This window comes from Heterocephalus glaber, unplaced genomic scaffold (assembly GCF_053883595.1).
Source record: "Heterocephalus glaber isolate CG9 unplaced genomic scaffold, H.glaber_assembly_v1.0 deba00000122, whole genome shotgun sequence".
Lineage (NCBI taxonomy): Eukaryota > Metazoa > Chordata > Mammalia > Rodentia > Bathyergidae > Heterocephalus > Heterocephalus glaber.
In genome coordinates this window covers 9,378,025-9,391,654 of record NW_028258138.1, presented here as the reverse complement: position 1 = coordinate 9,391,654, position 13,630 = coordinate 9,378,025, and the positions used below count along the sequence as shown (strand labels likewise).

The following is a 13,630-nucleotide window of genomic DNA, read 5'->3' as shown; positions in this document are numbered from 1 at the left end:
ATTCCATGCCCCCCCCCCCCCCCCCCCCGCCACTGACTGTCGTTTCCCTCGCTCTCCTCACGTCTGTGCAAGACAGGGTATCGCAGAGATCGAAGAGAAGCAGGCGATGCTGCACCACATCAGGCAATAGTGCCCCCACCCCGCGTGTGAGCGCGTGTGTGCACGTGTGCGCGTGATAGACCACCAGCCCTGAGCTTGCCCACCCAAGCTCTCTGTCGCGCCCGGAAATGCCCCCCAAATTTCTTCCCCGGACTTTGCAACTCTTCGTGTGGAGACCTTTCTAGATCTACCCTTCTTGAACTAGGGTGTCCTTTCAGGGAGACCAGGGACCTAGAGAGGAAAGCGTTGGGTTAGCAGAGGAGGGGGAGACCCAGAATAGCCACCAAGCCAAAAGAAACAGGGCCGGTGTAGGGGTGTGGGCCGCAGAGGTGGGGCGAGTTGCTCTGCGGTGCCAGTGCGGGTCAGGGGTGCTGAGTGAAGGAGGGGACCCCGAGGTAGCCAGGCAGGTCTGGGAGATGTCAGGAGCCCGAGTTCCAGGCCCCAGAGTGAGGGCCCAGTCCCTGTCTTCATTAACTCTACGGAATCATGACAATAAATTCCCATTGGACCTGTTTCTGTCCTTTGCAGTGTGACAGGGCCTCGAGAACACAGGCCCACTTTTAGAATGCAGCCCGGGGCAACCGATTTTCTGCCAAGAGGCAATGGCAGTGGGTTCTTCCGGGCTTGGCGGGTGGAGTAAGGTGTGAGGGGAAATGAGCAGCTCTCTGGAAGGCAGGAAAAGGAAGGGAAAATATGAATATTTCTACTTGAAGCAAAGTAGGACTGGTCAGGAAGAATCCATAGGACAGAAGAGAAAGAGGGGCTCACGATCAGTCCCAAGGTGCTGAGGAAAAGGTTGAAGCTCAGAAAAATGTACCCCAAAGCAGAGAGGGCACTTGGAGCTGGAACACTGAAGCAGTTGCTTCCTGACCTCCTGCCCTTCTTTTTTGGGCTCTCTTTTCCCACAAGGGGAGCCACAGAAACTAGAATCTCTTTTCTTCAGTGCAGCCGTGAAAACGTAGAAGTGTGACCCTAGTCTTCCTGCTGCCTTTCTGTGCAAAGAGAAATCCCCTGACCTACCTTGTGTGATGGCAGATTGTAAGGTCCATCCCCAAAGGGAATCTGATTCATTCCCAGGAGGAAGGAAGGCTGCCCATAGAGGCCCAGAAGGATCTGAACAGGCAGGCAGGCCTGCTCTTCCCCAGAAGGCTCTTACCTTTAGGCAGCACCCTCCTGTCCACTCACCTTTCTACAAGGCTGTCCATTATTCACTGAAACTGTCACGGAAAAAAAATCAAAATGGAGTAGGGTTGGTTCTGGGCACTTAGAGTCAGGGGGCCGTTATTAATCATGTGTCAGACATGTCTGCGGGGGCACCTTTGAACTGGGCTGCTGACAGCACACCCCCTGATTCCAGTTGACTTTTGAGCCATTGTCAACCCCTGCTGACTTTTGGTACAATGAACCCCTTCCCCCAACTACCTGTCCCCAATTCCTGCTGCTAGCATCAATCATAATTCCCGAATTATTCCCCTTGCAGTTTAGAACTATAAATACAGCCTCTATTTTTCCCTCCTTCCCTTCCTTCTTTCTTTTTTTTCCTTTCTTTCTTTCTTTTTTTTTTTGGTTGTTGTTGCTGTGGAAGTACTGGGAATTGAGCCCAGGGCCTTCACACTGAGCTACATCTTCAACCGTTTCTTTTATTTCTAGATAGGCTCTCACTCAGTGGCTAAATTGTGATCCTCTTGCCTCAGTCCCCTGGAGTGCTGGGATCACAGGCCGGTGTCACCACACCCAGCTGGAGCACATTTTCAAGACTGCTCCAATCTGTGTTTTCCTGGATTGCAATCCTAATTAGCCCCAAATAAATGTAACTTTCTTTGTTCTTGATTGGGTTTATTTTATCCTAGGTCAACAAAACCAAGCATAAAAATAGTTTTTCTAGAGTCTTTAGACCTTTATTTCTACAGGATCCCAAGTCATGTAAAACTTTGATTCAATCCATCAGTTGTGCTTTTTTCTTGCCAATTTGACTTTTCCTATGGGGGTGTCAGTGTGACCTATGTGATGGGGAAGGGAAGCCTTCCCACTTTTCATTTCTCTTTTTTTTGGTACCGGGGATCGAACTCAGGACGTTGCGCTTGCAAGGCAGGCCCTGGAACCACTGAGCTAAATCCCTGGCCCTCTACCTCCAACCCTTCTTCCTGCACTTAAGAAAAGTCCTGCAGAAATCTAGATGCCAGAGTCCAGTAGAAATTTCTGGAACAATCTCTTTTCTCTGAGTCTTAGTTTTCCCCTCTGTGAAAAGAAGATCATTATAATTTCTGCTCTATTTATCAACTATGGTATTCTATAAGACTAAAATAAATGAAACTACACCTATGAAACTATAGCGAAATGGACAAAAGTGTTTTTTATCCATAGGAATAAACAATGCATAATCTATGCCATTTTAGTTGGAGTAACTTGGAGCAAGAGCCACAGCACAATTACTCAGGACGTTACGTATGGAGCACACATTTATTAAGCACCTACTATGTACCAGGTAGTGCTGTATACACAGTGGTGCAGTACTGGACAAAAGTCCAAAAGCTCTGCTCTTGGGAAACAGCTTCTCATGAGAGGAGACAGGTGAAAAGTACACAGGAGAAGTGTAGCATTGTAAGGTAGTGATGCGTGATGTGGGAAAAATAAACAAAGACAGAGGGATGGGGATGGGAGGCTGGGGAGCGATTTTTAGCAGGTGCAGAGGAAGGCTGAATGAGAGGCCAGGGTGGTCTTTGAGCCAAGACATGACAAGGGGGGGGGTGTGTGCCTGTGAGTGCCAGGGGTCTGAGGGGGACTGTGAGCCTCCCTGGTGGAGGAAGAGGAAGGTGAGTATTGTCCTTGGAGGGTGACAGTGGTGGCGTCAGGGTTGAGGAGAGCTTTATAGGACCTTGAAGCTGCTTTATGGACTGGCTTGCTTTGAGTATGTGTGTGGTACTGGGGATTGAATCTGGGGCCTGTGTACTAAGCTACATTCCTAGTCCTTTAATTTTTTTCTTTTAAGACAGGGCCTCCCTAAGTCATAAGTTGCCCAGACTGGGCTTGAATTTGAGATCCTCCTCCCTCAGCCGCCCGGACTGCTGGGATGACAGGCGTGCCCCGCCATGCCTTGCTTAGACTGGCTTTTATGGTGAGTGTTCCTGAGAGTTGGAGGCAACAACCTTGGGTCTGACCTCATTCTAATGCATCTTTATTTTTAGCTTAGAAATTGGCAAGTGACCAGAGAGCATTTATTGCAAGACTTGCTTTGTGTTCTAGGCTGCGCCGGGAGCTCTGAGAACATCAAGAAGTACAAGAGAGATCCATAGCTTCGAGGAGGCGGCAGCATTCTTGTAAATAAAACGCAGCTGAAAAAAGCAATTAGTATCCAGGCACAGTGGTGCAAGGCTGTCACTCCAGCACTTGGGAGGCTGGAGGTAAGAGGACGGCAGTGAGTTCCAGGCCAGTGTGGGCTACGGAGCAAGACCTTGTCTCAAATAAATGAAGAAATGAACGAAAAACCAAGTAATCAGTGAATAGTACAAGAGCCTTTCTGTCATTTGCTGTGTTGTATGGAGGGTCCTTGAAGACAAGAAAAAACTTGGGGCTTTGGAGACCCCAGGGGCGGCCTGGGCTTGTGCTGAGATCATATTAGATGCTCAGTGATAATGGACAGACAAAATGACTCAGATTGAGTAAACAGAGCATTTGGTGGCTAAGAGGCCCTGTCCACCCAGGCCCAGGGTGGTTTGCAGTCCCTGGCAGCCACTCCCAGGCCTGTCAGCATTGCCAGGGCACAGCAGGGGCTGCTCTGCACGCTCCTCCAGCCATGGGGCGATAAAAGCCCTCATGAAGAAATAAATGAGGCTGCTGCTTGTAGTCTGGAATGATCCCTAGGGAAATTAAAAAATGGACTCTGGCATGCTGGCCTCAGCCTCACTTCTCTAATCGGCCAGTCAAGATGCTGAGGCCCAGGCCTAGGGGCAGCTGTTTCCGGCTCCAGAGGCCAGTTCCTATTCCAGGCCTCCAATTCCGCTCACTTTAGTAATTCTGCCTGAAACCTCTCAGCTCCCACCAGTGGAGGGGGTGACCAGGGATAGAGCAGTTAGAAATGGTTGGCAAGTGCCTCATGGTCTGGCCATTCAGGCTGCTGGCCTTGGGAACCCTCTTGGCCTGGCTACAGTGCAGCTACGGTGGCCCCCTTGGGCTGTCTTGAGGAGGCAGCCCAACCTTGGGCACCTGCTTCCTCACTTCAGCAATCAGAGATTTTACCCTAGCTCCAGACTTCCTGTTCTAGAGTCTCCTTTGACCTCACTGGGCAGGCCTGAGTAAGTTCTAGAACCTTCAGGGACCCAGATATGCCCACTGCAGGCTCTGAAACCAAGATGACCTCACAGGGTTTCATTCCTCATTGTGGTAGGAACCAGGCTGCTCTGAGGGCGTAAGGGACAGAGAGGAGACTTTATCCATACCATCCTTCCTTCACACAGCTGAAGCTTTTATTTAACTTTTCGAATAAGAAATGAATGCATTGTGGAGTTAAAAAAAAATCATCAGCTGCAGTCAATGAAAGCTGACTGGGTTCCTCTGCTGGTGGGTGCCCAGGGTGCAGTGGCTGCAGACAGCAACCTGCTTGGTAGTGTATGTGGCCTGTTGCTTGCACGGGCTGCCCTAAGGGAACTTGGAGACACTGCTTCTGGTAGTTTTTCCCATATTTGACCTCCTGCTGCCCCCAGCCTAGGCCCCAGATAGGCATGCAGGTGCCTTTGAGGAATCCCAGGACAAAGTGGTGAGAGTTCACATTGGACAGGTCACTGTGTCCATCTGCATCAAGCTGCAGAACAAGGAACATGTGATCGAAGCCTATGCAGGGCCAAATTCAAGTTCCCTGGCCGCCAGAAGACCCACATCTCCAAGAAGTGGGGCTTCACCAAATTCAGTGCAGATGAATTTGAAGACATGGTGGCCCGGAAGCGCCTCATCCCTGATGGCTGCGGGGTGAAATACATCCCGAATCATGGTGCCCCCGACAAATGACCTGCCTTGCACTCCCTCCTGTGGGCTTCCACTGTGCCCCCCTTCCCCCACAGCAAGCTCATCAATAAATCTTATCTGGCCCACTTAAAAGAAATCATCAAAACTGTGCAGAGAAAAGTGTCCCTTCCTACCTCCCAGTTCCTACCCTCCCCTAGAGATGTAGCCACTGTGAATTTGTTTGGCATCCTTTGAAACATTTTTTTTTTCACATAGAAGCAAATAGAATATATTCTTCCCCACGCCTAATTCTTTTGCTGCTTGGTTGATGGTACACAATATAGTGTTCCCTCCCTCATTACAGGTGTGTCTTAGAGAGCTTTTCACCATGGCACACGACACATTCTCCATTCTTCCTTACCAGTGTTTGCCATCAACAATATGCCAGAGCAATCTCTATAGCTGGACATTTAAATTGGCAATTTTTTTGCTTTCACACAATGCTAGCATGGGTAACTTTGCAATTCTTCATTGAGCACATGAGTATGCTTAGGCATAGGGTAAATAACAAAAGTGGAGCCACTGAGTCAAAGTGGAAATGCATCTGGGTGTGTGGGTGCACACCTTTTCTTTCTTTTTTTTTGGTACCGGGGATCGAACTCCAGTCCTTCCGCTTGCGAGGCAGGCGGCAGAACCACTAAGCTAAATCCCCGGCCCCTGGTTGTGCACCTTTAATCCCAGCTACTTAGGAGGCAAGAACATTGAAAGTTTGAAGGAAGCCTAAGCAGTGACATAATGAGACCCTGTGTCAAAAATTGAAAAGGTCTGGAGATGTAGCTCAGTGCACTGTGGGTTCAACCCTCAGTAGTGAAAATCAAAAGGAAAAAAGAAAAAAGTAAAAAAGTGGCAAATACATCTCTAAATCTCTCATGGGACAGATGTTGCCAGATCACTTCTGGCAAGGGACCTGCCAGTTGATGTCCCAGGAGCAATGTGTGAGAGAGCCAAGAATGTATTTCAGAGGTAATCAACAGGGTTGTACACTTTAGACTTTTCTGATAAATTTTTAAGCAAATTAATATGGTTTTAATATACATATTTCTTACTATGATTAACATTAAGCATATTTTCATATGTTTAAGAACCAAGCATATGTCCCGTAAACTGTCCATATTTGTGCTCATTTTCCTATGGATTTGTTAATCTTTTGACTTACCAATTTAATCAGTTTGCAGAAGCAGATTGATATACCGGGGGAATCAACTCTTTATTCCAATATGAGTTACACATATTTCTCATTGTGTTATTTACTTACTGATTTTACTTAGGTTGTTTGTGTGTGTGTGTGTGTGTCTGTGTCTGTGTGTGTGTTTTAATTTGGTTTGCTTTTGGCCATGCAGAAGTTTTTAATTTTCATGTAGTTGGAATTTTCTTTTCTTTTTTTTTTTTTTTGCACTTCATTAAATTCTTTTATTGGTACATTGTAGGTATTCAACACAATTACATTTCTCATTGGGAATTGTACCTTTACATAATGCATCTTGGTTCTTATTTTGTCCCCATTCCTAGCCCTTCCTTCACACCCTCCACCCTTCCCTGTTTACAAAAACTTTATTTCCATTTTTTCCATTTCTCATCATTTTCCTTTCCCTTCTTTCCTTTCCCCTGCCCCTCCCACTACCCCTACCCCTTTGGACCTTTTCTTCCTGTTTTACATTATCGATTATTCATTCTAATCATTGGTACATTTTAGGTATACAATATAATGACATTCATCATTGGAAATTTGCACCTTTACATAGTCTCTCTTGGTTCTTATTTTTCATCCTTGCCCAGCCCTCCCTTCAGCCACTCCAGTCCTCCCTATTTACAAAGATTTTGTTCCTATTTTTCCATTTTCTCATATTAATCCCATTCCCTTCTATCCTTTCCCCTAGCCCTCCCACTTCCTTCCCCTTTGCCCCTTTTCTTCCTATTTCACATTACCTATTATACATTTAGTCCCTATTTACACTTTCAGTTTCTCACACCAGAGAAACTATTCGGTATTTATACATGTGTGTCCTATTTATTTCACTTAAGAGTATCTCCTCAATGTCCATCCACTTAGCTTAGTATTCCATTTTATTAAAAAACCACATTTTCTTTATCCAGTCTCCAGTTGATGGGCATTTGGGCTGTTTCCAAGTTTTAGCTATTACAAACTGTGCTGCTATGAACATCGGCACACATATATCACTGTGGTATGATTCTTTTAATTGTTTGGGGAAGATCCCCAGCAGTGGAATAGTGGGGTCAAATGGGACTTCCAGTCCTAGTTCTTTGAGGTATCTCCGTACTGATTTCCACAGTGCTTCAACCAGTCTACACTCCCACCAGTAGTGGAGCAGGGTTCCTCTTTCCCCACAGCCCTGCCAGCATTTGTTATTGGTTGATTTCATGATAGCAGTCATTCTTTCTGGAGTGAAGTGGAATCTCAGTGTTGTTTTCATTTGCATCTCTTGAATGACCAGTGATGTTGAACATTTTTTCATGTATTTATTTGCTATTTCTACTTCTTTGTGTGAGAAATGTCTATTCATTTCAGTTGCCCATTTTCGGATTGGGTCTTTAAATTTGGGAGGTCTGATCTTTTTAAGTTCTTTATAAATTCGAGATAGTAGACCTTTGTCTGAGGAAGAGCAGGTGAAGATATTTTCCCACATTGTGGGTTGTCTCTTCACACTGCTGGTGGTTTCTCTTGCTGTGCAGAAGCCTTTTAATAAGAAGAGATCCCACTTGTTGTTTGTGCTAGTTCATGGGCAACTGAGGTTTTGTTCATAAAATCTTTTCCTACACCGATGTCTTCAAGAGTTCTACCTAATCTCTGTTCCAACTGGTTCAGAGATTCTATTTTAATATTTAGATCTTGAATCCATTTTGATTTTAGTTTAGTACCTGCCAAGAGATATAGGTCTAGTTTTAATCTTTGGCAAGTTGAAGCCCAGTTTTTCCAGCATCATTTATTAAAGAGGCTGTCTTTCCTCCAGTGAGGGTGTTTGGCACCTTTATCGAAGATGAGATGGCTGAGTGTGTCTGGCGTTGTTTCTGCATCTTCTAATCTGTTCCACTGGTCCTCAGATCTGTTTCTTTGCCACTACCATGCTGCTTTTATCACAACAGCTTTGTAGTAGAGTTGCAGGTTGGGGATTGTGATACCCCCTGCCATGTCTCTGTTGCCTAGAATTGCTTTTGCTATTCTGGGTCTCTTCTTGTTCCAAATGAATTTTTGGATTGTTTTCTCAAGGTCCATGAAGTATGCTGCTGGGATCTCAATTGGAATTGCATTAAATCTATATAGCAGTTTTGGAAGTATGGCCATCTTCGCTATATTAATCCTTTCTACCCAGGAGCAGGGGATGTCTGTCCATTTTCTGATATCATCTTCAATCTCTCTTTTCAGAGTGCCATAGTTTTCAGAGAAGAGGTCTTTGATTTCTTTCTTTAGGTTGATTCCTAGGTATTTCAGTTTTTTGGATGCTATTGTGAAAGGAATTATTTGCCCTATTTCTCTCTCAGTGAGTCTGTTATTTGTGTAGAGGAAAGCTATTGATTTTTGTGTGTTGACCTTGTAACCAGCTACTTGACTGAATTTGGTTATTAAGTCCAGAAGACTTTTGGTGGAGTTCTTAGGGTCTTCTATATATAGTATCATGTCATCTGCAAATAATGACAATTTGACTTCTTCATTTCCTATCTTTGTTCCTTTTATTTCTTTCTCTTGTCTAATTGCCATGGCTAATGTTTGCAGAACTATATTGAACAAGAGTGGTGATAGTGGACATCCTTGTTTGTTCCTGATTTTAGTGTGAAGGATTTCAGTTTTTGACCATTTAGTATGATATTGGCTGTTGGTTTTTCATAGATGGCTTCTATCAGTTTGAGGTAGAGACCATCTATTCCAATTTTTTGTAGGGTTTTTATCATAAATGCATGTTGGATTTTGTCAAATGCTTTTTCTGCGTCTATGGAGATGATCGTATGTTTTTTGTCCTTGGCTCTATTGATATAGTGTATTACATTGATTGATTTGTGTATATTGAACCATCCCTGCATCCCTGGGATGAATCCCACTTGATCAGGGTGCATGATCTTCTTGATGCTCTTCTGCATTCTGTTTGCCAGTATCTTATTAAGGATTTTTTGCATCTATCTTCATTAGTGAGATTGGCCTATAGTTCTCTTTTTCAGTTGGGTCTTTCTCTGCTTTGGGGATCAAGGGGTTGCTTGCTTCCAGGAATGAATTTGGGAGTATTGCTTCCTTTTCAATTTCATTGAAGAGTTTAAACAGTAGTGGCAGCAGTTCCTCTCTAAATGTCTTGTAGAATTTAGGAGTGAAGCCATCAGGGCCAGGGCTTTTCTTAGTTGATATGTTTTTAATTACATTTTCAAATTCATTGGTTGATATTGGGTTGTTCAGAATTTTTAGGTCTTCTTCATTCAACTTTGATAATTCATATGTATCTAGGAATCTGTCCATTTCTTCTGTGTTGTCCATCTTATTGGCATATAGGTTCTAGAAGTAGATATTGATGATCCTCTGGATTTCTGCTGGGTCTGTTGTAATTTCACCCTTTTCATTCCTAATTGCATGGATTTGGGCCTTTTCTTTCCTTTTTCTGACAAGGTTGGCTAAGGGTTTGTCAATTTTGTTGATTCTTTTGAAGAACTAACTCTTGGCTTCATTGAGTTTTTGTATCATGCTCTTAGTCTCCATTGCATTGATTTCTCCTCTGATCTTTATAATTTCCTCCCTTATACGAGCTCTGGGGTTGTCCTGTTCTTCTTTTTCTAGAAGCTTGAGGTGCAGCATCAGGTTGTTTAATTGGGCCCACTCTGTTTTCCTAATATGCGTATTCACTGCTATGAATTTCCCTTGTAAGACTGCTTTCATTGTGTCCCATAGATTCCGATATGTTGTATTGTCATTGTCATTTGATTGAAGGAACTGTCTGATTTCTTCTTTAATTTCCTCTGTGACCCATTGATTATTCAGAAGTGTGTTGTTCAATTTCCACATGTTTATGAAATTTTTTGAGTTTCTTTTGCTATGGATCTCCAATTTCATCGCACTATGGTCTGATAATATACAGGGGATAACTTCAATTCCTTTGCACTTACTTAAACATGTTCTATATGTGAGTATGTGGTCTATTTTTGAGAATGACCCATGTGCAGCTGAGAAGAATGTGTATTCTGATTTTGTGGGGTGGAACACTCTGTAAATATCTGTAAGTTCATTTGTTCAAGAGTTCGATAGAGTTCTAGTATTTCATTACTTATTTTTATTCTAGTTGATCTATCTATTTGTGACAGTGGGGTGTTGAGGTCCCCCACTACAATTGTGTTAGTGCATATATGACTTTCATGTCTGTTAGTATTTGTTTTATATAGTTGGGCGCCCTAGTGTTTGGTGCCTAGATATTTATGATTGTCATCTCTTCCTCTTGGATTCTTCCCTTTACAAGGATGTAGTGTCCTTCTTCGTCTCTCTTAATCAATGTTGGCTCGAAATCTAGTTGATCTGCAAAGAGAATAGCTACTACTGCTTTTTTTTTGGTTCCTGTTGCATGGAGTATTGTTTTCCACCCTTTAACTTTCAGTCTATGAGTTTCCTTTTGAATGAAGTGTGTTTCTTGTATGCAGCATATTGTTGGATTTTGCTTCTTGACCCATTCTACCAGTCTATTTCTTTTGATTGGTGAATTGAGGCCATTAACATTGATGGTTATAACTGAAACGTATTGACTTGTCATTGCCATGACTTTTTCTTTTTGTTGGGTTCTCCCCCTTTACATTTAATCTCTTGTCGTGCCAGATAGGTTCATTCTGCTTTGCTTCCTGGGGTTGTGATCCTCAATGTCTGTTCCTAGGATATTGTGTGAAATTTTTTGGAGTGCTGGTTTGGTATTCATGAAGTTCCTAAGGTGCTCTGTGACATGAAAGAATCTTATTTCTCCATCCATTTTGAAAGATAGTTTTGCAGGATACAGCCATCTGGGTTGGAGGCTGTTTTCTTTTAGGGCTTGGAATATGTCACTCCAAGCTCTTCTTGCCTTGATGGTTTGTGTTGAGAAGTCTGCTGTGATTCTGATGGGCTTTCCTTTGTATGTGATTTGTTTCTTTTCTCTGACTGCTTGTAGAACTTTGTTCTTCTGTTGAGTTTCTGGAATCTTAACAATTATATGCCTATGTGTAGATTTTTTTTGATCAAGGCTATTTGGAGTCCTATATGCCTCACTTCTCTGTATGTCAAGCTCTTTTCCCCTGCTTGGAAAGTTTTCTGCCATTATTTCTGTGAAGAGATTTTTTATGTGATGTGCACTCTCTCCTGTTTCTTCATTGACTCCAATCACTCTTATGTGTTTCTTCTTTGCATCATCTAGTAGCTGCTGGATTGATTTCTCATGTTCCCGTATAATTTTGAAGCAACTTTTCTTTTCCTGATCACTAATTGCAATCTTATCTTCTATATCTGCAATTCTGTCCTCACATTGGGTCATTCTGCTGTGTAGACTTCCAATGGAGTTTTTCATGTCCTGGAAATCTGTTTGCATCTGTTTTATGGATTCCATTTGTTTCCTATGTTGGGATTCCATCATGTTCCTGAGCTCCTCTCTAGATGTATTAATCATGTCTTGCCCTAGGGGCACAATTTCTCCTGTTATCTGAGAAATTATTTCTGATTTCATTTTTTCCAGATACCCTTTTGTTGCCAGTTCAGTGGTTCCAGGTGCTTGAGTATCAGAGTATTCCATCTCATTTCCCTTTGGGGTTGCTCTAGGTGATCTGGAAGTCTGGTTTTGAGACTTATTTACGTGTTTTCTCATTTTGACTGGCACGGGGTGGGGCTGTTGGCACCTGCACGGATCATGTCCTCTGAGCTGGGAGAGGTGGGACAGGGGCCTGGAGCAGTGGTAGGGATGGTGGCCCAAAAGCCCTTTCCTGTGGGCTGGGAGCAGCGGGAGGGATGGTGGCCGGGATGCCCCTTCCTCTGGTCCAGGAGCAGTGGGATGGCAGCTCAGAAGCCTTTGGGCCGGGAGCAGCAGGACTCAGCACCATGGTCTCATGGTCTGGTGTCCTCTGTGTCTCTGTAGTGTGGAACCAGGTGGCTGTACAGAGGAACATGGCGGGTTGGGGGTCCAGTCGATTGTTGCCGGGGTGTGGGCTGATTCGGCATGTTCCTCTCGACTCGGGACCTTGATAGGGTGATTTTCTTTCTTTCTTTTTTTTTTTTTTGGTACCAGGGATTGAACTCGGGTCCTTGTGCTTGCACAACAGGCAGCAAAACCACTGAGCTAAATCCCCGGCCCTGGAATTTTCAACTATGTATTTTATGATTTCTGTATTTTGAGTCATAGTTATCAATATCTTCTGCATTCTCTTATTTTAAAATATATAATACATTTAGAATTTATTCTACTATAAATGTGAAGTAAATCCAAAAATGATGCTTGTCAACAGCACTTATTGAGTAGTCTAACTTTTCCACATATATTTGAGATGCCAACTTTATTCTAAATAAAACTTCTGGATGTATTTAGATGTCAAGATTTTCAGTTCTGTGCTATATGTTGATCTGATAAATCATATTTCACAATTAGAATGTTTTAATTTTTGAAGATTTTAAAATATATTTTAATACATGGCATAGCAACTCCTTTTCATTTATTTTCTTTATCAGAATTATCTGGACTATTCTTGTTTATTTTTTCCATGTGAAATTTAGACTAATTTTGTATAGATAAAATTTTATTTTGCTATTTTCATTGGGATAACATTTATAAATGAAGGGAAATTGATATCTCTATGATGCTGCTTTTCTATTAAAAATGTCTTTATTTATCAAATTTGTTGTTCTAAGTATTTAGTTTCTTTATGTAGATTTATGTTTCTTTTATGCTAATTTTAAATATTATATCTTTTTATTGCTTTGTAAGTGAAGTCTTTTCCCATTATATCATCTGATTTTGTTTGTGTAAACAAAAGTTGTGGATTTTTGTATATAATTTTATATAGCTCATTGAATTCTCTTGAGGATTGTAATAATTTTCACTTATTTCTCTTCAATTTTCAAAGCATAAGACCAAATCAGCTGCAATTTTCATCTTTTTCTAATTGTGTTGACAAGTACCTCCTGTACAAAATTCAATAGCCTTATGATAGTGAGCAATACTTGTCTCACTCCTGACTTAAGGATTAAAGAATTTTATATTTCTTGATTAAGCACATGGTGGATTTTCAGGTAAACACACACAATGTTCAGAAGTGTCAATTTCTCTGTTATTGATTATAAAAAAATCAATAACATATTGCCAAATTTTGCTGCATTTTGTCTGAAAATGTGGAAGGTGATACATAATTTTCTCCTTGTAATTACTAATATTTACTTATATTAGTAGATTTTTCTAACCCTGAGCCATCTTTGCGTCCCTGAAATAATCCCCATTTGACCAAGGGATACTTTGCTATTTTCACCTCCTGATGAATTCTGGCTTGCCAATGTACTTTCTAATATTTTATTTATAAAAATGAATAAATCTTAAATGTACAC

At 42.4% G+C, this 13,630-nt stretch overlaps 1 long non-coding RNA gene and 1 other non-coding gene across 2 annotated transcripts; both read left to right on the top strand.

Annotated features, from left to right (window-relative positions):
* Positions 1-61: 61 nt before the first annotated feature.
* LOC110348615 (uncharacterized) lies at positions 62-3,954 on the top strand. Its single transcript, XR_002393973.2, has 2 exons — positions 62-3,214; positions 3,343-3,954. It is a non-coding gene; the product is annotated as an uncharacterized LOC110348615 (long non-coding RNA).
* A 666-nt stretch (positions 3,955-4,620) lies between these two features.
* LOC147830332 (small nucleolar RNA SNORA70) lies at positions 4,621-4,756 on the top strand. Its single transcript, XR_015439386.1, has one exon. It is a non-coding gene; the product is annotated as a small nucleolar RNA SNORA70 (small nucleolar RNA).
* Positions 4,757-13,630: the final 8,874 nt, after the last annotated feature.